Source organism: Schistocerca americana, chromosome 7 (assembly GCF_021461395.2).
Source record: "Schistocerca americana isolate TAMUIC-IGC-003095 chromosome 7, iqSchAmer2.1, whole genome shotgun sequence".
Taxonomy (NCBI): Eukaryota; Metazoa; Arthropoda; class Insecta; order Orthoptera; family Acrididae; genus Schistocerca; species Schistocerca americana.
The window spans coordinates 510,023,697-510,049,850 of NC_060125.1; positions in this window are offsets into that span (position 1 = coordinate 510,023,697).

The window sequence follows — 26,154 nt, forward strand, 5'->3', positions numbered from 1 at the left end:
TGGATATCATGACTACACACTATTCGAAGAACAAGCCCATCAATCTTTTTCTTTTCACTATCTTTTTTATTCCGATAAATTCTATTATGATTCAAAGATAACCTAAACACACCATTACATTCTATACAACAATTACACATGAGAAACTCCACCCAGTGGGCATGGCTTTACATTGGTGATTCTCTATCTTATGGTGTCGTAATTATCTAACGCTACAGTGCACTTTCTGGATAGGATGGTGGATATTTTGCTATATCTCACACTTCGACTCTCACACCCATCATCACGAAAATTTCCTCTAAACCGAGCGGTACAAAAAGGAACATGCATAACCGACTGCCTCTGAACCTACCTTGCTACTCTCCCATGCAAACCATACATACTTAAATTACATGAAATAGATCACACTGGCAACATACAATACATTACAAAGAATAGTCACAACGTTACAATCACTTCACTTTCAGTTTTCCCACTTCAATTTGTATTCATCCCAGTTTCATACGTCACTGCCCCACTTCGTAACTTTTCTTTCCTACTACGAACTCTGGAGGATATATGCACGTCTTACTGTGCAATACAAGCCAAGTGGCGTTGCTGGATAGACGGCTGACTCACCTTGCTTCTCTCTCAGAGTATTAGAGTTTGAATCCAGCGTCACACGGAAACATAACACGCAAAGTAATACTAAGTTCATATTCGTCACACACGCGAGTCCTCAACTGATACCTTGGACGAGCACTTCTCTTTATCCTTTGTCTCATACACCGATTGAGACTCACACAGTACTCACCACGTGGAAGTACTCGTCTCTAATTTCAAGTACTGCACACGCCATTTCTTAAATATTTCCAACTTATAGTACACATGCCAGTAATTCAGCTTAACTTTAGCACTCGGAAGCATTTAAACTTAGTACTAGCACTCGCAAGTATTTCAACTTAGTACTAGCACTCGCAAGTATTTCAACTTATTGCTACACGTGGTTTCACTGTGACTGTTAGTCACTTCCGAAGATTACTACGATCCCCTTAATATTACCTGCCTGTCATTTAATTCTCCCCCAAAAGTTCCTGAAATAGTGAAATAATTATTCCAAACTACTCTTAAGTATTTCACATGCATACCATTTTCTCCACTCTTTTGTATTTACGGAGCACACCTAAGACAGGTCTTACCAACACAAGATCCAGCGGCAGAGTGCTGAAACATGGCCGTTCTTCAGGTCATCTCGCACCTCCGCCGAGATGGGGGAGCACCATGCTACTGTATTGGTCAGCCACATTTCAGGCGCTCAAAGCTCAGGTAAACTTCATCTCTTTGGTTACACCAAAGGTGACCAAGGGACCGTCTCAAAGATGATCATATATTGCACATTCACTATCTGCGGTTAGCAGACGACCATACTTTCATTCATTTCACAGATCTCACCAAATTGGATGTAGGGATTTATTTTGTGAGATTGCACATGTGACCAATTAAATAAATAAATTGTCCTTCTTTCCTACATTGGTATCCGGCTTCGGTGTATTAAGTGAAATTGAGTTGTTATTACAAGAAATATGTTGTTCTGATAAGAATAACGAAGAATGTTGTACCTATTTTCAACGTCGGTCGGTACTGTACCCTTTCACAATCTATCAAAGAGAACTGTTACAGAATCTAGACACATAACGCCGGGTTCCCGGGTTCGATTCCCGGCGGGGTCAGGGATTTTCTCTGCCTCGTGATGACTGGGTGTTGTGTGATGTCCTTAGGTTAGTTAGGTTTAAGTAGTTCTAAGTTCTAGGGGACTGATGACCATAGATGTTAAGTGCCATAGTGCTCAGAGCCATATGAACACATAACAATTAATAAGCTTTACTTACACTACCGCTCATTAATTTCAATACAACCAATAAATTAGCAAAGGAATAGTACAACAGTCGTACACATGTCATGTTTTTCTCAAAAAATGGTTCAAATGGCTCTGAGCACTATGGGACTTAACTTCTGAGGTCATCAGTACCCTAGAACGTAGAACTACTTAAACCTAACTAACACCGAGCGAGGTGGCGCAGTGGTTAGCACACTGGACTCGCATTCGGGAGGACGACGGTTCAATCCCGTCTCCGGCCATCCTGATTTAGGTTTTCCGTGATTTCCCTAAATCGCTTCAGGCAAATGCCGGGATGGTTCCTTTGAAAGGGCACGGCCGACTTCCTTCCCCATCCTTCCCTCACCTGAGCTTGCGCTCCGTCTCTAATGACCTCGTTGTCGACGGGACGTTAAACACTAACCACCACCACCACCTAACTAACCTAAGGACATAACACACATAGATGCCCGAGGCATGATTCGAACCTGCGACCGTAGCGGTCACGCGGTTCCAGACTGTAGCTCCTAGAACCGCTCGGCCACCTCGGCCGGCTGTCATGATTTTTGTTTGTGGTCATCGTGATACAATAGTATCCAACAAACAATGTTGTGTACATAAACATTATGTATCTATATAATACGTTTGTTTACCCATTTGCCGACGGACGCCCCATTTGGTGCACCTGAGTTGTTCCCTGTAGTGATGTGATGACCGCAGCGAACAGCAAGCATTGCTACAGTACATAACGCATGGTTCCTGCACGTCAGTTTCTTCGTGACATTGAAGTGTACACATCGGTAGTATGGCTCAACGAGTGGGGATATCCACAGAACAACGTAGTGCAATTGTAGCACTTAGCCTAGCAGGTTTATGTATTACGCAAATTGCGAAACAGTGTAGTGCGTCTGCAGGAGGAGCTCAATATACCCTTCACCTCCTGAAGACAACAGGTAGCAATAAGGACATACCACGACCAGGACGACCTATTAAAACAACTAAAAGTGATGAAAAAAGTATCAGAATTACCAGTAAGGGAAACAGATTGAAAACAGCGCCCCAAATTCGTGCAGAATTGCTAGAAATGAATACGCCAACAGTATCTGTTGCAACAGTAAAAAGGAGACTGACTGAAGCCGGCTTGAAAAGATCTGTCACAGCAAAAAACAGTTTTGTTTATATAAGATGTTTTCGGTGTGTAAAGTGTACAACAAGTTGTGTGTGATGTTTAGTGTGTGTGAGACTCTGCACAAATGGACCATTAGAAAATTTTAAAGTCAACCAAATGAAGCAGACTCTCACACATTGACAACATCAATAGCAATGGCTTAATACACACAAAAAACGCACTTGAGAATGGGAATCATTTCCCCAAACGCGTCGTGCGAATAGCAAAATAATGAAAAATCGTGACTGGTAGCAGAAGATTTATTTATAAACAAACCTATAAAACTTCTCCTTCTCCATGAGAGTGGAAGGCTTCACGCCAGAAAGGAGCTCACAAAACTTCATTGGATTGTTCTTCCTCTTCCACCCTACAGCCCCGATGTCGCACCTTCCGACTTCCATCCGTTCGGCCCGATGAAGGATGGACTCCGCGGGAAGCAGTGCGTGGATGATGGAAACGTTACTGGTGCAGCAAGATGTTGGCTGCGACGACGACCAGTAGACTGGTACCATGCGGCTATGCAGGCCCTCCCAGTAGTATGGCGTAAGGGTGTCCCATTTAACGAAGACTATGTAGGAAAATATGGTTTTGTAGCCAAGAGAACAGGTAATAATATGGTGTCTTGGTATCCTGGATAAAACCAACCTGCTTTCAGAGAAGAGTGTGTGTATTGCTTACTGAACGCCCCTGGTATGTGGTACCAGATGTCCACACACATATCACGCAATTCTCACGAATTACTAGACGGTGATTTGCAGCTCGGAGCTGGCGGACGATAGCTTTCAGATGTTTTCTAGCCGGTTCAGATCAGGCGGGTTTGATGGTGAAGCCATCAACATGAGTTGGCTATCATGCTCGTCAAACCAATGAAGCACAGACAGTTACTCTACTGGAAGATAATATCGCCGTCGGGGCAGACATCAAAGATGAAGTGATGTAGGTGAACGGCCGTAATTTCAACATAGTCTGCAGCTGTCACGGTGCCTTCGAGCACTACCACAGGTCCCATGGAAGCCCAGGTAGACAGCCCGCATAGCACAATACTGCCCCCACCGGCCTGCAACTTCGTGCGGTGTATGCAGTGACGAGCCGTTCGCCTGGATGACGGGCCATTCGGTACCTTATCACCGACCTAGTGTAATAATAAACGTGATTTAACCGATATGGGAGAGTCGTGTCCACTTACCTGCGGTCCACTCTCAATGACATCGAACCCACTGAAGTCGTAATTAGCGATGTCGCTGGCCCAACATAAGAAATCTTAGGAGTCGTCTGCCGCGAAGACTCATCTTCAACGAAGTGCGCTGAAAGGTGTCGTTCAAAATACTTGTGCTATCATCAGCATCGTACTCTGATATCGGATCTGCCACAGATTGCCGCTCTTACAGAATGAGCGAGCCTACGATCTCCACTTTCTGTGATGAGGCGTGGGCGTCAAACATCTTGGCGAGTACTCGTACTTCCACCGCTCTGCATCCACTTTCCGTAAGCGCTCTTGACAGCAGCTCGCCAGCGGCTTCACCGTTTCCATACTGCTCGTCCCCAGGTGCCTTGTTGTTGCCAGTCTGCTCTTTGTCGATTGTATCTGTGGATTTTTCCATTTGCCATATAGTTTCACCTACGATCCTGCATTCGTCTCTGGTTCGCTTAAATACTTTCCCTGGCGCGTCACGTGCCCACAAAGCCACTAGGCGACATTCAGTCTCGCCGTGGAAAGTGGTCACAATGTTTTGGCTCATCAACGTATAATAAATAAGACTACAGAAATGTATAGCCAGTATATCGAAAAGAAAATTATATAAATTAATAATGAAATTAATCATCTTGTTGAGGTTGAAAGGTCATGTTTACGTTTATTTTGTCGATAAGAATTAAATTTAAATTTTTAAACTCCATCTTCTGCACAACACAGTGCATTTCTTTTCCTGTTTACGTATGTTTCGTCACCTGCGGTTGTCTTTTGTGGGTCTTGGTAAATTTCTGCAGAAATGTGATACAACTCTATCAATTCGATGTTTGTTTTTATGTTTTAGGTTTAAAAGCTGTAATATGTGCATTTATTTCCTTTTTTTTTTTTTTTTTTTTTTGATTGTTCACCTGAAACTGCATTAATTGTGAACGTGGACTTGTATAGGTCGGCTTCTTATTACATGTCTGACAACATGTCATCTGCAGAGTAGACGGTTCAAAAATGGCTCTGAGCACTACGGGACTTATCATCTGAGGTCATCAGTCCCCTAGAATTTAGAACTACTTAAACCTAACTAACCTGAGGACATCACACACATCCATGCCCGAGGCAGGATTCGAACCTGCGACCGTAGCGCCGGCCGAAGTGGCCGCGCGGTTCTAGGCGCTGCAGTCTAGAACCGCGAGACCGCTACGGTCGCAGGTTCGAATCCTGCCACGGGCATGGATGTGTGTGATGTCCTTAGGTTAGTTAGGTTTAACTAGTTCTAAGTTCTAGGGGACTAATGACCTCAGAAGCTGAGTCCCATAGTGCTCAGAGCCATTTAACCCATTTTATTTATTTATTTATTTTTTTTTTTTTTGCGACCGTAGCAGTCGCGCCGTTCCGGACTGACGCGCCTAGAGCCGCTTGGCCACCGCGGCCGGCAGAGTAGACGGAAGAGTTTGCTTAAAGAGTTGTTAATTTTGAAAATATTTTTTCGATAGTAGTGGTTGTACATGTCATGTGCTTAACGATTTTTATGTAGTTGCACATCTATAGTGTGTTTCCTTTTTCTGTTCCATTTACATACACTGTATTCCACACCTGTTTCCTTTTTCTGTACTAATTACGTACAACGTTTTCCATACCTTTTTGTGCTTCACTCTCAGCCATATTAACATGATTTTTACACAAAAACGAGATCTGAGGAGATCCTTATGTCGCTGTACTCTTCGAGAGACGCTATCTCATTGTCGCTAGTTACTTGTTCGTCGTTTCGTTTCTATTCTGTGTGTCACTAATTACGAATGTTTGGTAAACCTGTTTGTGATGATTCTCCTTAGGGAGAAGTTATTCGATCCGTTTGTGTGTGAGCGTGTTCGTGTCGTGTCAATACAGGTGAGAGTGAAGTTCAAAAGTGTGTGGAAAGCAGTGTATATAATTATAACAGGAAAAGGAAACAAGTCAAACATATACAACTGGACCAAAGCTATTAAAAAACTTGGGGTTGCTCTGAGAGAAATGGATAAACGCATGTTGGAAATTTCCAAGAGAAACACACACACACACATATCACACACACGCACACATATATATACACTCCTGGAAATGGAAAAAAGTACACATTGACACCGGTGTGTCAGACCCACCATACTTGCTCCGGACACTGCGAGAGGGCTGTACAAGCAATGATCACACGCCCGGCACAGCGGAAACACCAGGAACCGCGGTGTTGGCCGTCGAATGCGCAGCATTTGTGCACCGCCACCGTCAGTGTCAGCCTGTTTGCCGTGGCATACGGAGCTCCATCGCAGTCTTTAACACTGGTAGCATGCCGCGACAGCGTGGACGTGAACCGTATGTGTAGTTGACGGACTTTGAGCGAGGGCGTATAGTGGGCATGCGGGAGGCCGGGTGGACGTACCGCCGAATTGCTCAACACGTGGGGCGTGAGGTCTCCACAGTACATCGATGTTGTCGCCAGTGGTCGGCGGAAGGTGCACGTGCCCGTCGACCTGGGACCGGACCGCAGCGTCGCACGGATGCACGCCAAGACCGTAGGATCCTACGCAGTGCCGTAGGGGACCGCACCGCCACTTCCCAGCAAATTAGGGACACTGTTGCTCCTGGGGTATCGGCGAGGACCATTCGCAACCGTCTCCATGAAGCTGGGCTACGGTCCCGCACACCGTTAGGCCGTCTTCCGCTCACGCCCCAACATCGTGCAGCCCGCCTCCAGTGGTGTCGCGACAGGCGTGAATGGAGGGACGAATGGAGACGTGTCGTCTTCAGCGATGAGAGTCGCTTCTGCCTTGGTGCCAATGATGGTCGTATGCGTGTTTGGCGCCGTGCAGGTGAGCGCCACAATCAGGACTGCATACGACCGAGGCACACAGGGCCAACACCCGGCATCATGGTGTGGGGAGCGATCTCCTACACTGGCCGTACACCACTGGTGATCGTCGAGGGGACACTGAATAGTGCACGGTACATCCAAACCGTCATCGAACCCATCGTTCTACCATTCCTAGACCGGCAAGGGAACTTGCTGTTCCAACAGGACAATGCACGTCCGCATGTATCCCGTGCCACCCAACGTGCTCTAGAAGGTGTAAGTCAACTACCCTGGCCAGCAAGATCTCCGGATCTGTCCCCCATTGAGCATGTTTGGGACTGGATGAAGCGTCGTCTCACGCGGTGTGCACGTCCAGCACGAACGCTCGTCCAACTGAGGCGCCAGGTGGAAATGGCATGGCATCTCTACGATCGTCTCCATGGGAGAATAGCAGCCTGCATTGCTGCGAAAGGTGGATATACACTGTACTAGTGCCGACATTGTGCATGCTCTGTTGCCTGTGTCTATGTGCCTGTGGTTCTGTCAGTGTGATCATGTCATGTATCTGACCCCAGGAATGTGTCAATAAAGTTTCCCCTTCCTGGGACAATGAATTCACGGTGTTCTTATTTCAATTTCCAGGAGTATATATATATATATATATATATATATATATATATATATATATATATATATATAAGAGATGGACTGCAGTGAATGGCTTATTTATGATTGTAATGAAAATAAAATCGAAATAGCCACGGCAGGTCTTAGGAGAATGAATGGCAGATGGACCAGGGAAGTTATTTACTGGATTTCAAGTAATACGAAAATACTGAGATGACAACTCAATGGATGTTTGGTAGATGGTATAATAAGCATTTACCACCGATATGGATGAGTATAACGGAAGACGGCAGTGTATGGTAATGTCTAGAGATGACTTTTATCCAGTTTTGGATGTGAAATGGTTGTTGTTGCTGTTGTTATTGCTGATGGTGATGACGATGATGATAACGATAGTCCTCGCGTCGGATATACCACGAAGGTTTATATTTGTTACTCGTCGTCATCATCGTATACAGTGTATTTGAATATCACAGGTACAGGCGAAGGGGGGAGTAGAGTACAAGGAAATAAGCTGCAAATAATCCCAATAAACGTGGTCCGGAAACGACCGGTTTCCCCTATATGTCGTAGTACGACTAAGTACTTCATCACCTTACAACAGACGCTGCGACGATCCAGACTGCATAATCACTCTAGAAAACAAAAATATTGCAAGTATTTCGCGTGGCCACCAAACTTATGAAAATAGGTTTCAGTACGTCTCTTCCTCTGTACCCGTACACGTTCAAAAATTCGAATTTACTGAGAATCATCCACAGTGCATTCCAAGAGTTCGTCGACACTTGGCCTTGAATACATCAAAGTTTTTTAATATCACCACAAAAAAATGCAACAGTTTAAAGTTGGGGGATCGGGAGGACCGTGGTATCGGCGAGCCACGACCGATACACTTGTTGCTAAAACACTGTTCGCCACTACTTACGTATCCGGAATGGTGATCAGATCCAGTTTATCACTTTGTAATTTACGCCTCACTTGCGGTGTTTCAAAATAAACCTAGCTTTAGACGTCAATAGTGTTCTGCTACTGGTACAACTAAAGTTTACAAATATCGTATTGCGAAAAGCATTGGTTTCCGTATCGATCTTCATTAGGATTAACTGCGTGTTCCTTTGTCCTATACTAGCCATTTTCGTTTGTACGTACAATAGTGAAACACCATGTAGATCACAGTATTCTCGAGATCGAGATTAAATATCAGAATTGACAAAATTAAAAAAAAAACTTTTTTGCTAACTTCCTAGAAGACAGTAAATGTGCCTTTACGGATGAGCCGGAATGTATGACTACACCGCGTACACAAACAGTGATCCAATACTGTCAAATGTTTTTTATTCCAAAGTGATAAGGCCATAATGGCATCGTCAAAACATATAAATATAATCAGCACAGCATCGTACTGGTAACTGCCCTCAAAAGCAAAGGACGCATTTCCCAGGCGGATTTCACGAGCAGACTGTAACGTAGCAGTGCTGCCGCAGTAAATAGCAACGCAGACGGTAACAACATGACGGAACTGTTGGACTATATACGAACTCTCCTTTAAGCGCATCGTGTTTGCCTAGTGGGACATGAAGTGAGTGCTTCAGTACCTCTCCCGGGTACCGCCCGCGGCGCACCGTAGCTGAAGCTGCGAGATGCAGCCAGGGACGTAGGTGTTGATGGTGGCTGTGGTGCGCCCTGCCGCCTTACGGTCCATCCAGCGGCGACCTTCTCTGCGGGAGCAACCTCCATCGAGATGGCCGTCCGGAAACAAGGCCGCGTTCTTTGTGCGCCTCGGACGTCCCCGTCGCCGTAATATCGCGGATCTGTTACGTCTTTATTTTCCTCGCAGTAGGCAGTGCGCGTTATGTTCCCCCAAACGCGGCCGGCCGGTATTCTGACGAACTTACAGCCCATTTGCATAAGCTTCCTAGGTACTCTCGAGCTGCCGCGCCGGGGGAATATCTAAATTACGAAACACAATTTACATATATCGTGTGGAAAGTGTACGCTACCTTTATTTGTTATTCTTATTTTCGGTGTTATACGCCGGCCTCGGCTCACCAATTGTGGCGTCGGGGACGCGTCCAATTGTCCGTCGGCGCGCCGAGCGGGACAGGAGCATATATCAGGCGGGATCGCCGTACTGCGCATGCGCATATAGTAGGCCCTTGAGCGGTGACGCGTTCGCCGGGATTTGCTGTCCAGGGCTGCGCTGACTGCCCACGCTTTACTCCGCGTTACGACGTAGCTGCGAGAACTCACGGATTATGCGTGCTCGGTTCCCATGCGCACGTCCAGCACCCCCCGCAACGACCCCGCTAACACGTGCGGAGAGGCCGTAGCCATCTGTTCAAAACGAAATATTCCTCCCGTCCGCTACGACAGTCCACGTGCTCCGGGCAACGTGTAACGTCCAATGCATTTGCATCAGCTAAGATTTAATGCAATATACGATACCCCACTTTACTGAAGTTCGCGATACAGGCGTATCCCCTTTCGGGATATGGCATTTTGACATACCAGGTGATCAAAAAGTCGGTATACATTTGAAAACTTAATAAACCACGGAATAGTGTAGATGGAGAGGTAAAAATTGACACAAATGCTTGGAATGACATGGGGTTTTATTAGAACAAAAAGAAAAGTTCACAAAATGTCCGACAGATGGCGCTGGACAGCAAAACTGCTACCGTGACGGGTGAGAGGTACGCCGATATGTTACAGAATCGCATCATCCCCAGCCTGGCTGATAAACACCTGCTGGAACGTACGATGTTTATGCAGGATGGCGCTCCACCCCATATTGCTACACGCCTGAAAGATGTCTTGCGCGCGTCGTTTGGTGATGTTCGTGTGCTCAGCAGCCACTTTCGTCATGTTTGGTCCCCAATGATCATCATCATCGTCATGCTTGGCCTCCCAGGTCCCCAGACCCCAGTCCGTTCGATTATTGGCTTTGGAGTTACCTGAAGTCGCAAGCGTATCGTGATCGACCGACATCTCTAGGGATGCTGAAAGACAACATCCGACGCCAATGCCTCACCATAACTCCGGACATGCTTTACAGTACTGTTCACAACATTATTCCTCGACTACAGCTATTGTTGAGGAATGATGGTGGACATACTGAGCATTTCCTGTAAAGAACATCATCTTTGCTTTCTCTTACTTTGTTATACTAATTATTGCTATTCTTTTCAGATGAAGCGGCATCTGTCGGACATTTTTTGAACGTTTGTATTTTTTTGGTTCTAATAAAAATGGTTCAAATGGTTCTGAGCACTATGGGACTTAACATCTGAGGTCATCAGTCCCCTAGAACTTAGAACTACTTAAACCTAACTAACCTAAAGACATCACACACATCCATGCCCGAGGCAGGATTCGAACCTGCGACCGTAGCGGTCACGCGGTTCCAAACTGAAGGGCTTAGAACCGCACGGCCACACTGGCCGGCAGGTTCTAATAAAACCCCATGTCATTCCAAGCTTGTGTGTGTCAATTTGTACCTCTCTATCTACATTATTCAATGATTTATTCAGTTTTCAAATTTATACTGACTTTTTGATCACCTGGTACATTTGAATATATAGCTAAAATTTGTAGATGCTGATAGCAATTTTTTACATTTCTTTTAAATTATTTTAGTAATTATGAAAGTAATGCAACATAGAAAATACGCAAGTACAGCGTAGTTTACTGCGTAGGTTTTATAGATTCGGAAATATTTCATGAAGTTCACTGAGCCGTGCTGCGGGTCGCGTTGGTGCTGTTTGTAGGTTTCCGCCCTCTGTTGGAGGCCAAACGGTATCGTTTACTTGGCATGGTTGCAGTTGTTTGTCTTCTTCTCGTGTTGACTGACGCCACTCGGTTTCGCAAGCGTTGCCTGTCCGCTAGTAGCAGCAGCGGCGGTTATCGATATGGAGTAACTGTTGCCCTATCTTTGGGGCGACGTCGTTGTTTTTCTGTAACGTATGAGTGTGACAGTTCAGTTGGGGACTCAGGAGGAGCCAGGTCCGCGTAGTGCCAGAACACGCCGGGACTGCTGGCGGCACGCATGGACTGCCGGATGGAAGGGCTGTGGTCACGAGGGTGCACAACCTCGTCATAAACCGGATCCAGCAAGCCTTAACATGAGTGCATTTCAATCCAAGTAGACAAACCTCCACCATTGTGATATCTCGCGATTCTCCAGTGACCTGGGTTCGTGTTGCTACTCGTAGTGTCGCCGAGGCGAAGAGCACCGAGTGGAGTACTTGGGGAAGGCGGATATGATTAGCTTTCCTCATTACTACTTAGTGCGTTCAACTTGTTACAATTTGTTAAGTTCAACCAGCGGTAATTTATCTTGCCTGGTGGTTGCTAACGCCCCAGTTACCTTCCCCTGGGGGTTAGTGTATGTAACGGCAGTGTACGTTTCCTCGCCTTGCCGCTGCTGTCCGGTAAGGCGTGTAGTTTTGACAGCTTTCTTGATTGTAGGCCGGTTGGTGATTCTTCTACTCTGGTGGTAGTGGTTCCTTTCTCATTCGGGACGCTCTAAACACAGTATTCTTGGGACGTAGTGCAGACCGCCGGTTCCGGCTTTGGGGTATCGTTCCAGAGTTGCATTTGGTTGCAGGTAGCTTCAGGAAGATTATCATTAGTCATTCGTTAGACTGCCAGTATTCGGAGTTACCATCTTGTGAAGTGAATTCAATTCTTGGCTGCCTATCTCATCGCTCGGGAAAGTGTTTGTTGCCGGACCTTCTCAGAGGTCGATTCCTGGAGCACCGTCTGTGGCCCCTTGCTTCTTGTAAGACACGTATGTTCTAAACGGAGGTCTGATGGCCAGTAGTTCATCGTAACGCTCCTTCAACCCACGCCTCCTGCGGGTATATTCTGCCTCCGTACCCTTTAAGGAACTTATGTACTGGTCTTTGTGTTTTATTTTTGTATTTTTTATTACAGTACCTTGTAATATCTACATTAAATGTTATATATGTCTAGTTAATAGTTCTGGTCGCCTTCAGGAATAAATCTAGCACTGTTCAGTGGATGTTAAGCGTTGTGTTACAAAGTTTATTATCATCTTATTTCACCAGTTTGGTGACCAGTTGCTTGTTTTTCTAATTAACCTTTGCTATTGTATTTGCTGTTTTACAGCAGGTTTCTAAATTTTTTATATTATTGCCGTTCCTGGCGTTCAAGGTCTTCAGCCGTGATTGTTTGTGGTCATTTGCCTTAAAATTCTAGTTTGCTGCTTGTATTTTAGCAATAATCCTTAAAATCTTATTTACTGCCATTCCTAGCGTCTGATGCCTTCTGCTGTGTTTGTGGCGCCTTACCTTTAATATTTCAGTACCTGTAAGTTGTAAATTGCAGCGAGTTCTTAAACAATTCTTAATTTATTGCCATTCCTGGCGTGTAAGGCCCTCTACCCAGATCACAGTGGCTTGCATTTAAAACATTATCTGCTGTATCAGTATTTAATGGTGATTTGCTAAATTATAACTCACTGAAAACAATATGATTTACACAGTCGTTTATTGCTTCATTAATAACGTGTGGTATTTTTATTTATGTTGAGTCTGGAATTACTGGTTTAAAATTAATTGTGTGTAACTGTAAAAGGCAACCAGTAGTAACTGATTACGGCCCCGTCCACAATCGTAACCGAATCCTGCCTTCCCTTGACCACCAGGTTTCATTTACATCTTTTGTAATAGTTAAAATTGAATACGTCTTTAGCAGTATGATAAATAACTGCATACAAAACGGGCGAGAGTAAAAATTATTTGTTAAACATAACGAAAGTCAGAGAGGAGAAATACATTCATTTATATTAGTAAAAAGGAAACTTCATAAAAGTTTGTGATGTTAATATTATTAGTCAAGAACGTTGATTAATTTATCAGATGAAGACTGCTATAACAACTCAACTTTGTGATAAAATCAGTTGTAATCATTTGTAAAAAATAGAAGAAATATATTTGTTATTAAAGACTTGTAAATATTATCGATGATGCGATTGCACATGTCAAGTTCAGTTTTGTCTCAGTTACGTCTTAGTAATGGCTGACTAATAAAAGTGACAAATAAACTAAAAGTATTTTCACAAAAGTGCCTGATTTACAAAATCACAACATCAGTGGATCATCGTTGTAATTTTATTTTAAAAGATAAGTAATACCATATTTGCAGTAGTCTACGTAATAATGAGATATTCCTTCCCAACTTCGCATGTGGTGTAATTAAATTGTCTAAACTGCAATGAAACAAAAGCCCCAAGCCAAATAAGACTGAATTATATTAACGTGATACATGACTTGAAAGTGAGGATCATTTCAAGCGTAATGCGGAAAAACACCGGACAAGTACGAGTAGGACTCGCGTGCTGAGGGCTTCGTATAATCTTAACTGTGCAGGTCTCTAATTTTCATGAGTGAGTTTGACTGTCAAAATATATGCACTGAGTTAGAAGCTCAAATTTTTTACACTGCCAAGGGACCGAAGACATTAGTGTTTGACATACCTGTCAACTTGATACCTCTGACCGTTCCTGAGGAAGGTACAGACAGACAGACAGACGGACAAAAATTTTTTATTTTGTGTGATATCATTAAAAAATTAATAATTTTTGGAGTTTTACCTATATTTGTACTTTGAACCTAGCTTTTTGCCAAATTTCATGATTCTAGGTCAACGGGAGGCATTCTGCAAGGTTTAAAGAGTGAGTTTGCGAGTGTCAAAATGTGATATAAACAACCGTATCTTTTGATTGCATAATGTTAGAAGCATAAACTTTTTTCGTTGTCGAGGGGCAGTCGAACTTAGTATTTCATACAAATATTTAGAGACAACCACTTCGGATAAAGATGAAGGCAATGAGGATCTCATGCACAGAACAGGAAAGGGAAAGCAGGAACACTCCATTATTTCGAATGAAACGACGTCAAAAAAATCTGAAAAGGAGGATATACGAAACTGTAGTTGAGAGCAATGCTCTGTATCATGCTGAACTGTGGGAAGTCTCCAGGATGAATGAGGAGAAATTAAAGACAATGGAAATGGAGAAGACATAAAATAAGAAATGAATAGCTGCGAGAACAGATGGGAGCTAACGAAAGATAGCGTACATGCAATTAAAAATAAACAGCTAACATATGTAAGTAGGCTGTTCAGGTTTTCTTGTTGGTAACGCCACGTAGCGCTCTGTGTGAGAATCACTGGCTGTGCTGTGTGCAGTCTGTGTCTAGTTTGCATTGTTGTCTGCCATTGTAGTGTTGGGCAGCGGCAGCTGGATGTGAACAGCGCGTAGCGTTGCGCAGTTGGAGGTGAGCCGCCAGCAGTGGTGGATGTGGGGAGAGAGATGGCGGAGTTTTGTAATTTGTCATGAACTGCTATATATATTATGACTTTTGATGATACTAAGGTAAATACATTGTTTGTTCTCTATTAATATCTTTCATTTGCTAACTATCCCTATCAGTAGTTAGTGCCTTCCGTAGTTTGAATCTTTTATATAGCTGGCAGTAGTGGCGCTTGCTGTACTGCAGTAGTTCGAGTAATGAAGATTTTTGTGAGGTAAGTGATTTCTGAAAGGTATAGTTTAATGTTACTCAGGGCCATTCTTTTGCAGGGATTTTTGAAAGTCAGATTGCGTTGAGCTAAAAATATTGCATATCAGTTTAAGCACAGTCTTGTACAATTTTTCAAAGGGGACGTTTCATATGTCGACCCTTAGCCGAGGATACCTGACTGAAATCTTCTGATTTTTTTCTTGTAGTTTGTGTAATTAGTGTAGCTTTTGTTTATTGTTAGCGCGTAATTGTAGAGAGGATCTCCTTTGTAGTTGCAGTCTTTCATTGTTGTTGTGGCATGCAAGTTAATGTGCACCAAGTATTTCGCTGCTGCGCTTGCAATTAACGAGATATTATTTTCAGTGCTATGTTAATGTGTTCTCTTATTGTTGCTCTTCAAATTGTGTTTCTCTGTGTTATCGTGTGAAATATTGTGACAATAATGGCGTGTGAAAAACGTAATACTAGGCTCCAAAGTAAACTGAGAAATGACACTGAAGACGAAAGCAGTGTGTTAGCGCCACCGAGTAATGAATTAACTAATGTTCAAAGTAGTAATTTGGTAACTGTGCATAGGGAAATGGAGCGGGCTGCAAACAATGGCGTAGACAGTGAAACAGGTAGTGAACAGGGAAGCATTATCGATCGATGGCTCGGCAACAGCTCGCCTCAGGAATCCGAAATGACAGGACACAATTTTGCAAATACTGTAGATTCAGGTTTTGCGTCCTCACCGTTTTCTCAAATGAGTCAAGACATATTTTCCGCTTGTCAAAATGTGAATGTTGCCGGTGCAAATTCACTGCCGAAAAGCACTCAGTAACATGTTCCAGACACCAGTCCATTGTTATTACAATTAATGCAACAAATGGGCCAAAAGCTTGAAAAGTTAGACACAATGGAACAACACCAGAGACAAACACAGCAACAGTTAGACACAATGGAACAAAATCAGAGACAAACACAGCAAAAGCTTCAAAAGTTAGACACAATGGAACAAAATCTTCAAAAGTTAGACACCACACTTGAAGAAACACGTGAAGATTTAACTACTGAGTTACATAAAATCGAATCGAAATGTCAAAAAGTCTGTAATGACGTAAAAACACAAATTTGTGAGCATTTTCAACCTATTTTTTCGCGGCATGAAAATGCATTACAGAATCACGAAGCAGCCATAAAAGAACTGCAAACTATTGTTCATGAAAATCATGAGACCTTGCAAGCTAAATTTGACTCAGTTGCATCTACCGATTCGGTTACGCAACTTGCAAAAACTCAGGAAAACTTGAAGGACACAGTAGATTCGATTTCAACACAAATGGACACTCTGAAACTTGGTTCAGAAAAACACACTGAGGAAATGTGTTCACTATCGGAGAAAGTAGCTGAACTTTCGGATCAGGTCACTAACTTATATACAAAGGTAGATGATGATCTGAATGACACAATACCTGTAGCGATCACTGACACAGAAGAGTATGAACAAATTAAGAAATTCAAACAAAATCAGAATCAAATTAATACGCAATACAAAAGAGAAATCCGGGAAGTACAAGATCAGTTGGCACAAGTAATACAAAGATTTCATATTTCAGAGGACACTCGTGCTCCAACACGGGAAGAGGGACATAGAAGTAGGGAACAGCCACAAAATAATAACTCAGGGCACTTCGGAAATTATGAAAGAAATTGGCAAGGCACACCGAATTTTGAGATGGAACCACCGAAACAACATAACAATGACCGATATGCGACTCGCCGACACGATGATTTTGACTATAAGCTGTTCATTACTACACGTAAATTCAAAACATTTAAGAATTCTGGCAATGACATTCATCCACAAGCTTGGCTCCACCAATTCTCTCATTGTTTTCCTCCCAACTGGTCGTTAGAGCACAGATTAGAATTTATGTGTGGCTACTTAGAGAATGAACCAGCTGAAAGAATGCGGTCGGTCATTCACGATTGTCACAGTGAAGGAGATTTTTATCATGCCTTCCTCTCAGCACATTGGTCTCAAGCTACACAAGACCGAGTAAAACATAGCATCATAATGATGGAACATTTCTAACAATCTGAATTTTCCCGTCTTGTGAAATATTTTGAAGACATGTTGCACAAGAATCAGTACCTGTCAAACCCATACAGCCCCTCAGAACTCATCCGCATTTGCTTAATCAAACTGCCTGAACATTTGCGACATATTATTTTAGCAGGACGTTGCAAAGACGACATTGAAGCTTTTCAGGGACTGTTACAAGAATTAGAAATTGACACCGACAGTCGCGGGATGCGAAAACAGGAAAACAATCACTACAGGTCACATCCGTCACAATTCCGTGACGACAGAAACAATAACTGTACACGACAAGTCTATTCTTACAACGCAAATCGTGAACAAAACAGACACCACCCATATGACAACCACTGGGAGGGTAATAGTTACAGAGAAAGATCGCATTTCCGTAGTAATGAATATCACAGAGACAATCAGAGAAACAGACAATTTGGCAACCAGAACTATTATTATCAAGGGAGACAGAATAACTTTAGACCCAACAGTCCAGCGCGCAGTTACGATTCAGGGAGAAATTCTCCACCACGTGACCGACAAGAAAGAAACTGTGGAATCTACCGACATGACGACAGACGAGATAATCATAACGACAGACCTGAATTTCATCAGAACTGGCGGGACTCAAACAGAGCAGGGCACTTTCGACAACGTGAATTTGTAGAAGCTAGGTCTCCTAATCCCAATAACGGCGCGCGCCAACAAAGAAACAGACAATGACTCGCACCGCAGGCAGCCACCTGCGCCGGCTGGCTCAGGGAAAAATAACATAGACGCTAACCTTGAAAAAAAATTTCAGTATTCTTTACCGACGTATACCAAATGACAATTGCATTCAAGTTCAAACTCTGAGTACTAGGAAGAGAAAAGGTTTACACCACATTTCACATGTAAAACCATTTATTGAGAGATAATCTGCATTTTAACTTTGTCTTTGCCATAAAACTTTTCACTTTACATTACTAGTATGCTTGTCAGACTCAGAATCTGTTAACATGCAACAATGTTTGTAGTTAAATATCCAGTCAAGAACCAAGAGAACTTATTTGAACAGAAATTACGAATGCATTGTTGCTGTGAACAGACGACACAGTGTTATTGTGTGTGTACATTCGTGCTTGTTAGTTGCATGATTACGTAACGACTATAGGGCTTACATACTTAGAACGTATATTGGTACTGCTAATGAGATTTTAATGCAACATTTTGGTTTACTTGACAATACATTCTGGATTTAAAGTACTTTCTGTGGAATTAATGATGACTTAGCATTTGGTTTCTTTGACAGCTACACGATTATATCACGACGCTACTAATGAGTGACAATTTACAATGTTGTTTTTGCGGTGTATCTGTTTTATATCCGCACAGTTTTTCTGAATTCTTCTGGAAAGCAAAACTTGTTTTAGTAGTAAGCTACAATGTGAGAGCCTTTTTCGTAGCACAACAATACTTTACTGTATAGTACTTTCTTGATCACAGTAATGTACGTAATAACTACGATATCTATACACAAAGCATTTCACTTTCGTTTATGATGGGGTAAGTACATTGACTTCTGCGGAACTTAGCTTTTGGAGGACTATAATTACGACACTTCCACAGAATTATCTTACAGCAAGACGCACATTTAGCGCTACAGGACACACATTTGAGTGATTAACTTTGTACTTAAAACAAGTATTTTTAAAGATATTTGAAGTACAATGATACGAAGTTTTTCCGTGATACATTTCATTCCTTTGCTGTAATCTGTAGCACCTCAGAGTATAATTACATTGATCCTCAGGGGGGTACACACTTACTTTGTGTACCATGTGTTTGGCAAGCACAAGTAGCCCTAGCTAATATGGTATTTGCTTATACAACTTTACACATCGGTACCATATTTCTCTAACACAGAATTACACAGCTATCTGATCATTCAACTGAGAGATAAACATTTTTTTTACTACATCAGTGACAGATGTTTACGTAATTACACAGTTGGATAACTTCACACTTACGAAATTGTATTTTGTCTGTACTTTGAAAAATGCTCATATTTTTCGGAACCATTGTGATACTACGAGAGCTTTGAATGATGTATTTGGTATGAGATCACGATTTTTAAAGTACGTTTGAGGTAGATGACATTATTGAAATGAGCAGAGAATATTTTTTAGGGTTTGAAATTATTGCAGAAAGCTACGACGTTTTTGAGATTTGACTGAGGTGTTATGATGTTATTATTACGGCAACGATGTGTATTATGTTGTTGAGGAATGTTTATTATGCTACGTATTTCTCATGATGAAATATTGAAGAAGTGTCGATGAATATGTATATGTATAATGAGGTAAGGAATAATGAGTAGTGTTTAGGGACTCTGATTTGTGGAAAAGGTTGTTGGAAACCAAGAATCGTACTTTAAGAGTTATGAAATGTGTGTAAATGCGTGAATGTATCACAATGCTGGCGAAAATTTTTTGGACTCTGTTATATTTACCGGACTTTGTTTCTACAGATTTGTAACGCAAATTCTTAACCTGTGAATTTTTTTATATGAGACTGTCACTGTAGCCGAAACTGGTGTCGTAAATATTTCGGTAAGAAAGTTAAGTGACCACCTGCACGTAATGCGTCGTGAGCGGCCAGGTGTGCCAGCCGCCTTGAGCAAAAGCCATTAGGTGGTAGAAAAAAAGGGGAGGCCATTATCCTCGCTATCGACATTCCTTTGTAGAAAGCATCGTAAATACGACACCCTCAAGCTTGAAAACATGATTACACTGTAGAGTTCTTAATTTATGATATTTACTGAAATGAAATGATGAGAAACATTTTATGTCTATTGTCTTGTTAGTTGAAAGATTGTTTACTGCATTATGAAATGCCATATGGCTAGTGAATGACGTTTGACCCCTTGCTTTGCCTATTTTGTTTAATATTTAGTTTCTAGCTGCACTGCAGCATTGGTTAAAATAAAATTTTATAGATGTACTAATATAAATATTTTCTGTCTACAGATCGAGTAAATAATAATTTTTTTCAAAAAAATGAGGGAGCACAAAATGACATTTACCTTCACAGGAACTGCATTCATAATTTTCTTTTCAAGTACTTGGTAGCTTTTTGGTAGAATAACTTCTTGTGGTGCACCACTTTAATTACATAGACATTAAGATGTGAATATACATTTCCCTTGTCTGCATTGTTGTCTTTAGTGTACTATTTTATTTGCTTGAGCTTTGTCATGTTTAGGTATAAGTTATTTCATTTTCTGTTGTTGGTTGCCAGGCATAGTGCTACTGAATTTCAGTTTGTGTTACTCTGCTAAGCCAGATTTATTTTTCTTGTTTGCTGCACATTGCCTCATATTAGTTGTAATGTTGAATTGCTTGGTAATTTAGATTTACTGTAGCTTGCTTTGCTAATTTCTAAAATGCTGCTTGCTTTGCAAATCTGCATTTTTTTTCATTGCTGTTTGCATTAATTGTTTTGTGCTGCTGCATTGCCTCGTCCCTTAGTTTAGCATCTGAGCTCAGTAGATTTAAGTTAGCTTAAGAGGGGTAGACTATATAAGAAACTGACTATGGAGAATAGGTAAAGAATGCGTTGCGAAGTTATATGAAAAAGATTTGGGCCAAAATGAGTATTGTACACTGAGAAATAATTATATTGAAAGAAATATGAATAGAATACAGAAAGCAGGTATAGATAGGACTTTTTGGGAATAATGATGAATGAAGGGAGATCTCCAAGGAGTAAAGGAAGTTTTGTTTGCAAAATACTGCAGTAAAACAAACCCTGTCCTTTCCTTTTGTATTATTCCGCTATATGTGTGTGTACTCTTGTGTATTTGTGTTTTTCCTGTCTTTATGTGTTTAGCTAATACGATTTATGTTGTAGAATTTTTCTAGTACTAAGCTATATTCACTATGAAGAGGAATACTGTTATCCTCAAATATAAGTTGCATTAATAATATGTTATTTTCTTTGTAAAGTTGTTTACAATTCTGTTCTGTTTCAATGTTCATGTGTGAAATTAATGTTTTGAAAACTATTCTCATTATTTTATATATTTACTTATGTCATAATTCCTGTAACTCTGATGGATATGTTATTTCGATTCTTTTGTAAAGCCTGTACTACAAATGTTATCTGTATTGTTATGTTCTTTAATGATGTATTTTGTACCTTTGTAATTTTATTTTCATGTTGTAAATTTATAATTGTATAGACACCAGTTCTTCAAATTAAGTTACATTTCACTGCACACGTTTCTGTTGGTCATAGTATATGGACAATATGTGAGAAGTAGGGACTGTTAGTGTTTACACGTGTGTTAATAATTCAGCAAGGGACTGGATAACAGCATTGCTGGTTCTAAGGACAATTCCAAAAACTTTGTGCATGCACAAGTGGTGGTTTATGGACTTGCTATCTTCTCTGCAAGACTCTTCGATGGTGATTGTGCACCTGCACAGTCGCAACAGATGGTTGCTGGCCGTCTCTACAAGGACTACAGTGGGTCTACGCCTTTGCTGACTCACCAGTACCATTATTTCTACAAGGACTGCAGTGGGTCTGCACCTCTGGTTGCCCACCAATACCGTAATCTCTATACCAAGACTATAGTGGGTCTGCTCTGTGATGACCTACCTACCAATATTCTTCAAAACTTCGAATGACTCTGTTGTGGCCCATTACCTGTCTGCACGTCGAGAGTCAGCACTCTCTTTCCGTTGGAAGAACAACACTACTTCTTCAAGACTGCATGGAAATCCACTACTTGTGTGTGCAATTTCTTTTACTAATGAGACTTTGTGAAAAAAACTGCAATTACTATTATGATGAATGATCAGGACTATCTTTATGGACTGTGAGAAGATTTGAGCTTTTGACCAACATAGTATCAATAAGTGTGTGCATTTGATTTTTTTGTTATTGTAATTATGAAAAAATTTAATCAAATCATTATTGGCCACTGCCCAAAATAATTTGTAAAATTTTTTGTGGGGAGCATGGGGGCTATGTAAGTAGGCTGTTTAGGTTTTCTTATTGGTAACGCCACGTAGCGCTCTGTGTGAGAATCACTGGCTGTGCTGTGTGCAGTCTGTGTCTAGTTAGCATTGTTGTCTGCCATTGTAGTGTTGGGCAGCGGCAGCTGGATGTGAACAGCGCGTAGCGTTGCGCAGTTGGAGGTGAGCCGCCAGCAGTGGTGGATGTGGGGAGAGAGATGGCGGAGTTTTGTAATTTGTCATGAACTGCTATATATATTATGACTTTTGATGATACTAAGGTAAATACATTGTTTGTTCTCTATTAATATCTTTCATTTGCTAACTATCCCTATCAGTAGTTAGTGCCTTCCGTAGTTTGAATCTTTTATTTAGCTGGCAGTAGTGGCGCTCGCTGTACTGCAGTAGTTCGAGTAATGAAGATTTTTGTGAGGTAAGTGATTTCTGAAAGGTATAGTTTAATGTTACTCAGGGCCATTCTTTTGCAGGGATTTTTGAAAGTCAGATTGCGTTGCGCTAAAAATATTGCATATCAGTTTAAGCACAGTCTTGTACAATTTTTAAAATAAACAGCTAACATAGTATGGACATCTTAGAAGAACGCCAGAAGAAAGATGGCCCCCTAAAATGTGGCACTGGAGACCTCCACGACGTAGGAAAAGAAGAAGACCACGGCTACAATGGAACGATGGTGTGAGGCGTGCGATGCAGGACAGGGCCACGCAAGAAGAGGACTGGGAGGATGGAACGAGATAGCAACTTGTGTGCGAGAGACGCCGCATGGTCTAGAAAACTCGCAGAAAGAAGTAGAAGATTTCGCCTTGATGCCTGTAACCGTTCATTGGAAAAACGGGTCATAACAGGTTGACAGGCAGACGGACAACAGAGTAATCTTATAAGGGATCCGTTTTTAACTGTTAAGGTACAGCACCTTAAAAAAATGGGCGAATTAGGTTCTCACATCCAGTCACCATCGAGGTCGTTAGAAACGGATCACGGGGTCAGTTTGGGAAGGAAACCGACCGTGCCTGTTCAAGGGACCATCCCAACTTTCGGCTCACACGATTACGGAAAACCACAGAGAACCTAAATCCGGATGAGCAGACGGGGATCTGAACTGTCGTTCTGCTTTATAAGCGTCCCACGACCTACCATCGCGCTATCTCGCCTTGCTAGTTTGGAGGCGTATGGGGCTTAGTTACGCCATTATCTGTGAACTAAACAATGGTCGGCGGGCACATCGTCTCTAACAAGAAATCTTCAGCCCAGTCACAAGTAGCATTTGATACTCCACATGATCGTAGTTCCACTAACAAGCATTGGTACGATACCGAGTGAAATACGTTTCGGAAGTTACGAAATAATGCATTCACTTGGTTGTCTTGATAAATGACTTTCAGATGTTATGCAGAAATGTGCGAATGGGGTTTCGCGTGACCAATGTTTCCGGAGCCCATTGCTTTTGATCTTTACGAAAGCATCAGCAAACCCTCGATTGTTTAAAGAATCTAACTTTCATGTATAAAACACCTTCAAATATCTGATTACTTCGCAAATGAGTTAATGCGTTAAATATTTGTTTTCAAGGGTATAAGCGAGAAAAGATTTAGTAGAGGTTTCAAATCATGCTCAGTTTGTTGCAAGTCGATAAGTGCTCCCATTATGAAATGCTGGATGAACACAAACTGGGTGAATTAGGTCCATTTTAAGCAGAAGTTGGCAACGGCCTTGCCGTAGTGGCTACACCGGTTCCCGTGAGATCGTCGAAGTTAAGCGCTGTCGGGCGTGGTCGGCGCTTGGATGGGTGACCACCCAGGCCGCCATGCGCTGCTGCCATTTTTCGGGGTGCACTCAGCCTCGTGATGCCAATTGCGGAGCTACTCGACCGAATAATAGCGGCTTCGGTCAAGAATACCATCATAACGACCGGGAGAGTGTGCTGACCCCACACCCCTCCTATCCGCATTCTCCTTGAGGATGACACGGCGGTCGGATGGTCCCGGTAGGCCACTCGTGGCCTGAAGACGGAGTGCTTTTAAGCAGAAGTTAATTTTCCACACATGTCAATGTTTATTAAGTCAAATCTCCTGACCTATGGGTTGCAAATAAAGTTATTTTGTAGGTACATTGGGTGGTATATGTGAATACTGTGTGCAAACTGTGTTGCGAATAGATTGAGTAGTGAAGGGGCAATAAATTAAAACGTCATGCCTAATGCAGAAGTAAGACTGCATGAACAGAGAAAACGTATGAGATAAACTTTTTCCCTCTCATCATTTCGTGGAAGATGTCAGTGAGAAAAAGTTTCGTAAAGTTTTGAAGGTATGTGTAAGCTTTGTTGAAAATCGCTAAGTGCTCTCATTCTTAAATATTGGCTGAATAAAGTCCATGTATTTGTGCTTCGTCAGCTATGCTCACTCAAGACAAAACCAATGTTTCGGAATGTAATACTTGTCTTACTAAGTTAAACTTTCAATATAAGTTTATATCTCTTAATGAGTAGTGGAACGCCCTGGTAAGCCCGCAGGACAGAACAAGTAGCTGGAATTGTTGGGAAGGGGCCAAAATGAGCGGCTTCAGTTACACTCGAACACATATAACTTCATTTATTTGACCTAACATTACGGTACAAATTGTTGAACTTAGTTATCGGCTGAATACGCCACACTATCTTATGCCTTAAGGGCACAACCACTTTAATTTAAAAAAAACGGCTAAAAGCCAATAACTCAAAATTCAGACGCCAAAGAGAATATTTAGAGGGCAGGAGGCCTCACGTTACAATTCGGCTGAAGGCCCAAAATAACACTTGAAAAGCAACAACCTTAATTTAAAGACGGCTGAAGGCCCCATGACTTAAAACACAACTAAAATAATTTTTAGTAGGCAGAAGGCCCAAGGCTTTATCTTTAAACAATATATTAATCAGGCTGAAGGCCCAAACAATCTAACACTTGACGAGCAAGGCATTTCAATTTTAAATCGGCTGAACGCCCATTACTTAAAACACCACTAAAATCAATTCAACTTTAATTCAAAACCATCGGCTATGAGCCATAGAAATACAGACAACAGAAAATAAGAAAAGGCAGTGCAGCTGACGGCGCTCAGAAGTTTCGGGGGTCGGCCAGCACTTGAAATACTAATGATCACTTAGGTGAGACTGGCAGTCGGCCCAACCATTCTCGATCCGACGACAACCAAACCAACAGACAGTCAACGGACCCACCGACAAGGTAACTTGCGGCTCCACTCGACCAGCACACAACCGGGAGTTCAATGCAAAACGTAAAAGGCATGGACGCCCATAACCAAGCATACATTAAGCTGTCAAACTAGACACCTTGCTGGACAGCGACAACACGGTGAGGAAAGGACACTGCCTGAATTTACGTCAACGGCCAGGGCAAGTAACCGGAACGTTAACGGTCACAAGGCAGAAAATTTCGATGGTACACTTCAATTGCAAATAACCTAATACAGTTAGACTCCACCGTATGGTGACTAAACCTTCGGCAACTCGAACTCACACGTTGTTGCTCGCGGGAATGTCGCACCAGCCAACAACGAGAACCAGACGGCACAATGTGAACAGTCTTGACTTGCTGGTAAATTAAATCCAAACTCAACTTTTGTATCCAGGGTCGGTAAGAAACGGACCTCGCAGGAATAGGAACAGCCCCACACACTCCGACACTGCGTGGTGACCGCCAGCGGGCCCGGCGGAGATTTCCTCGCTGCTCCACGCCAACCGACCGACTCCCACACGTCAGCGCGGAGACAGCAGTAAAATAACAGAGCCGTCGACATTACAAGCTACACACAGTTTCACGAACACTGGCACGAAGGACTACACAATACTAACGGCAG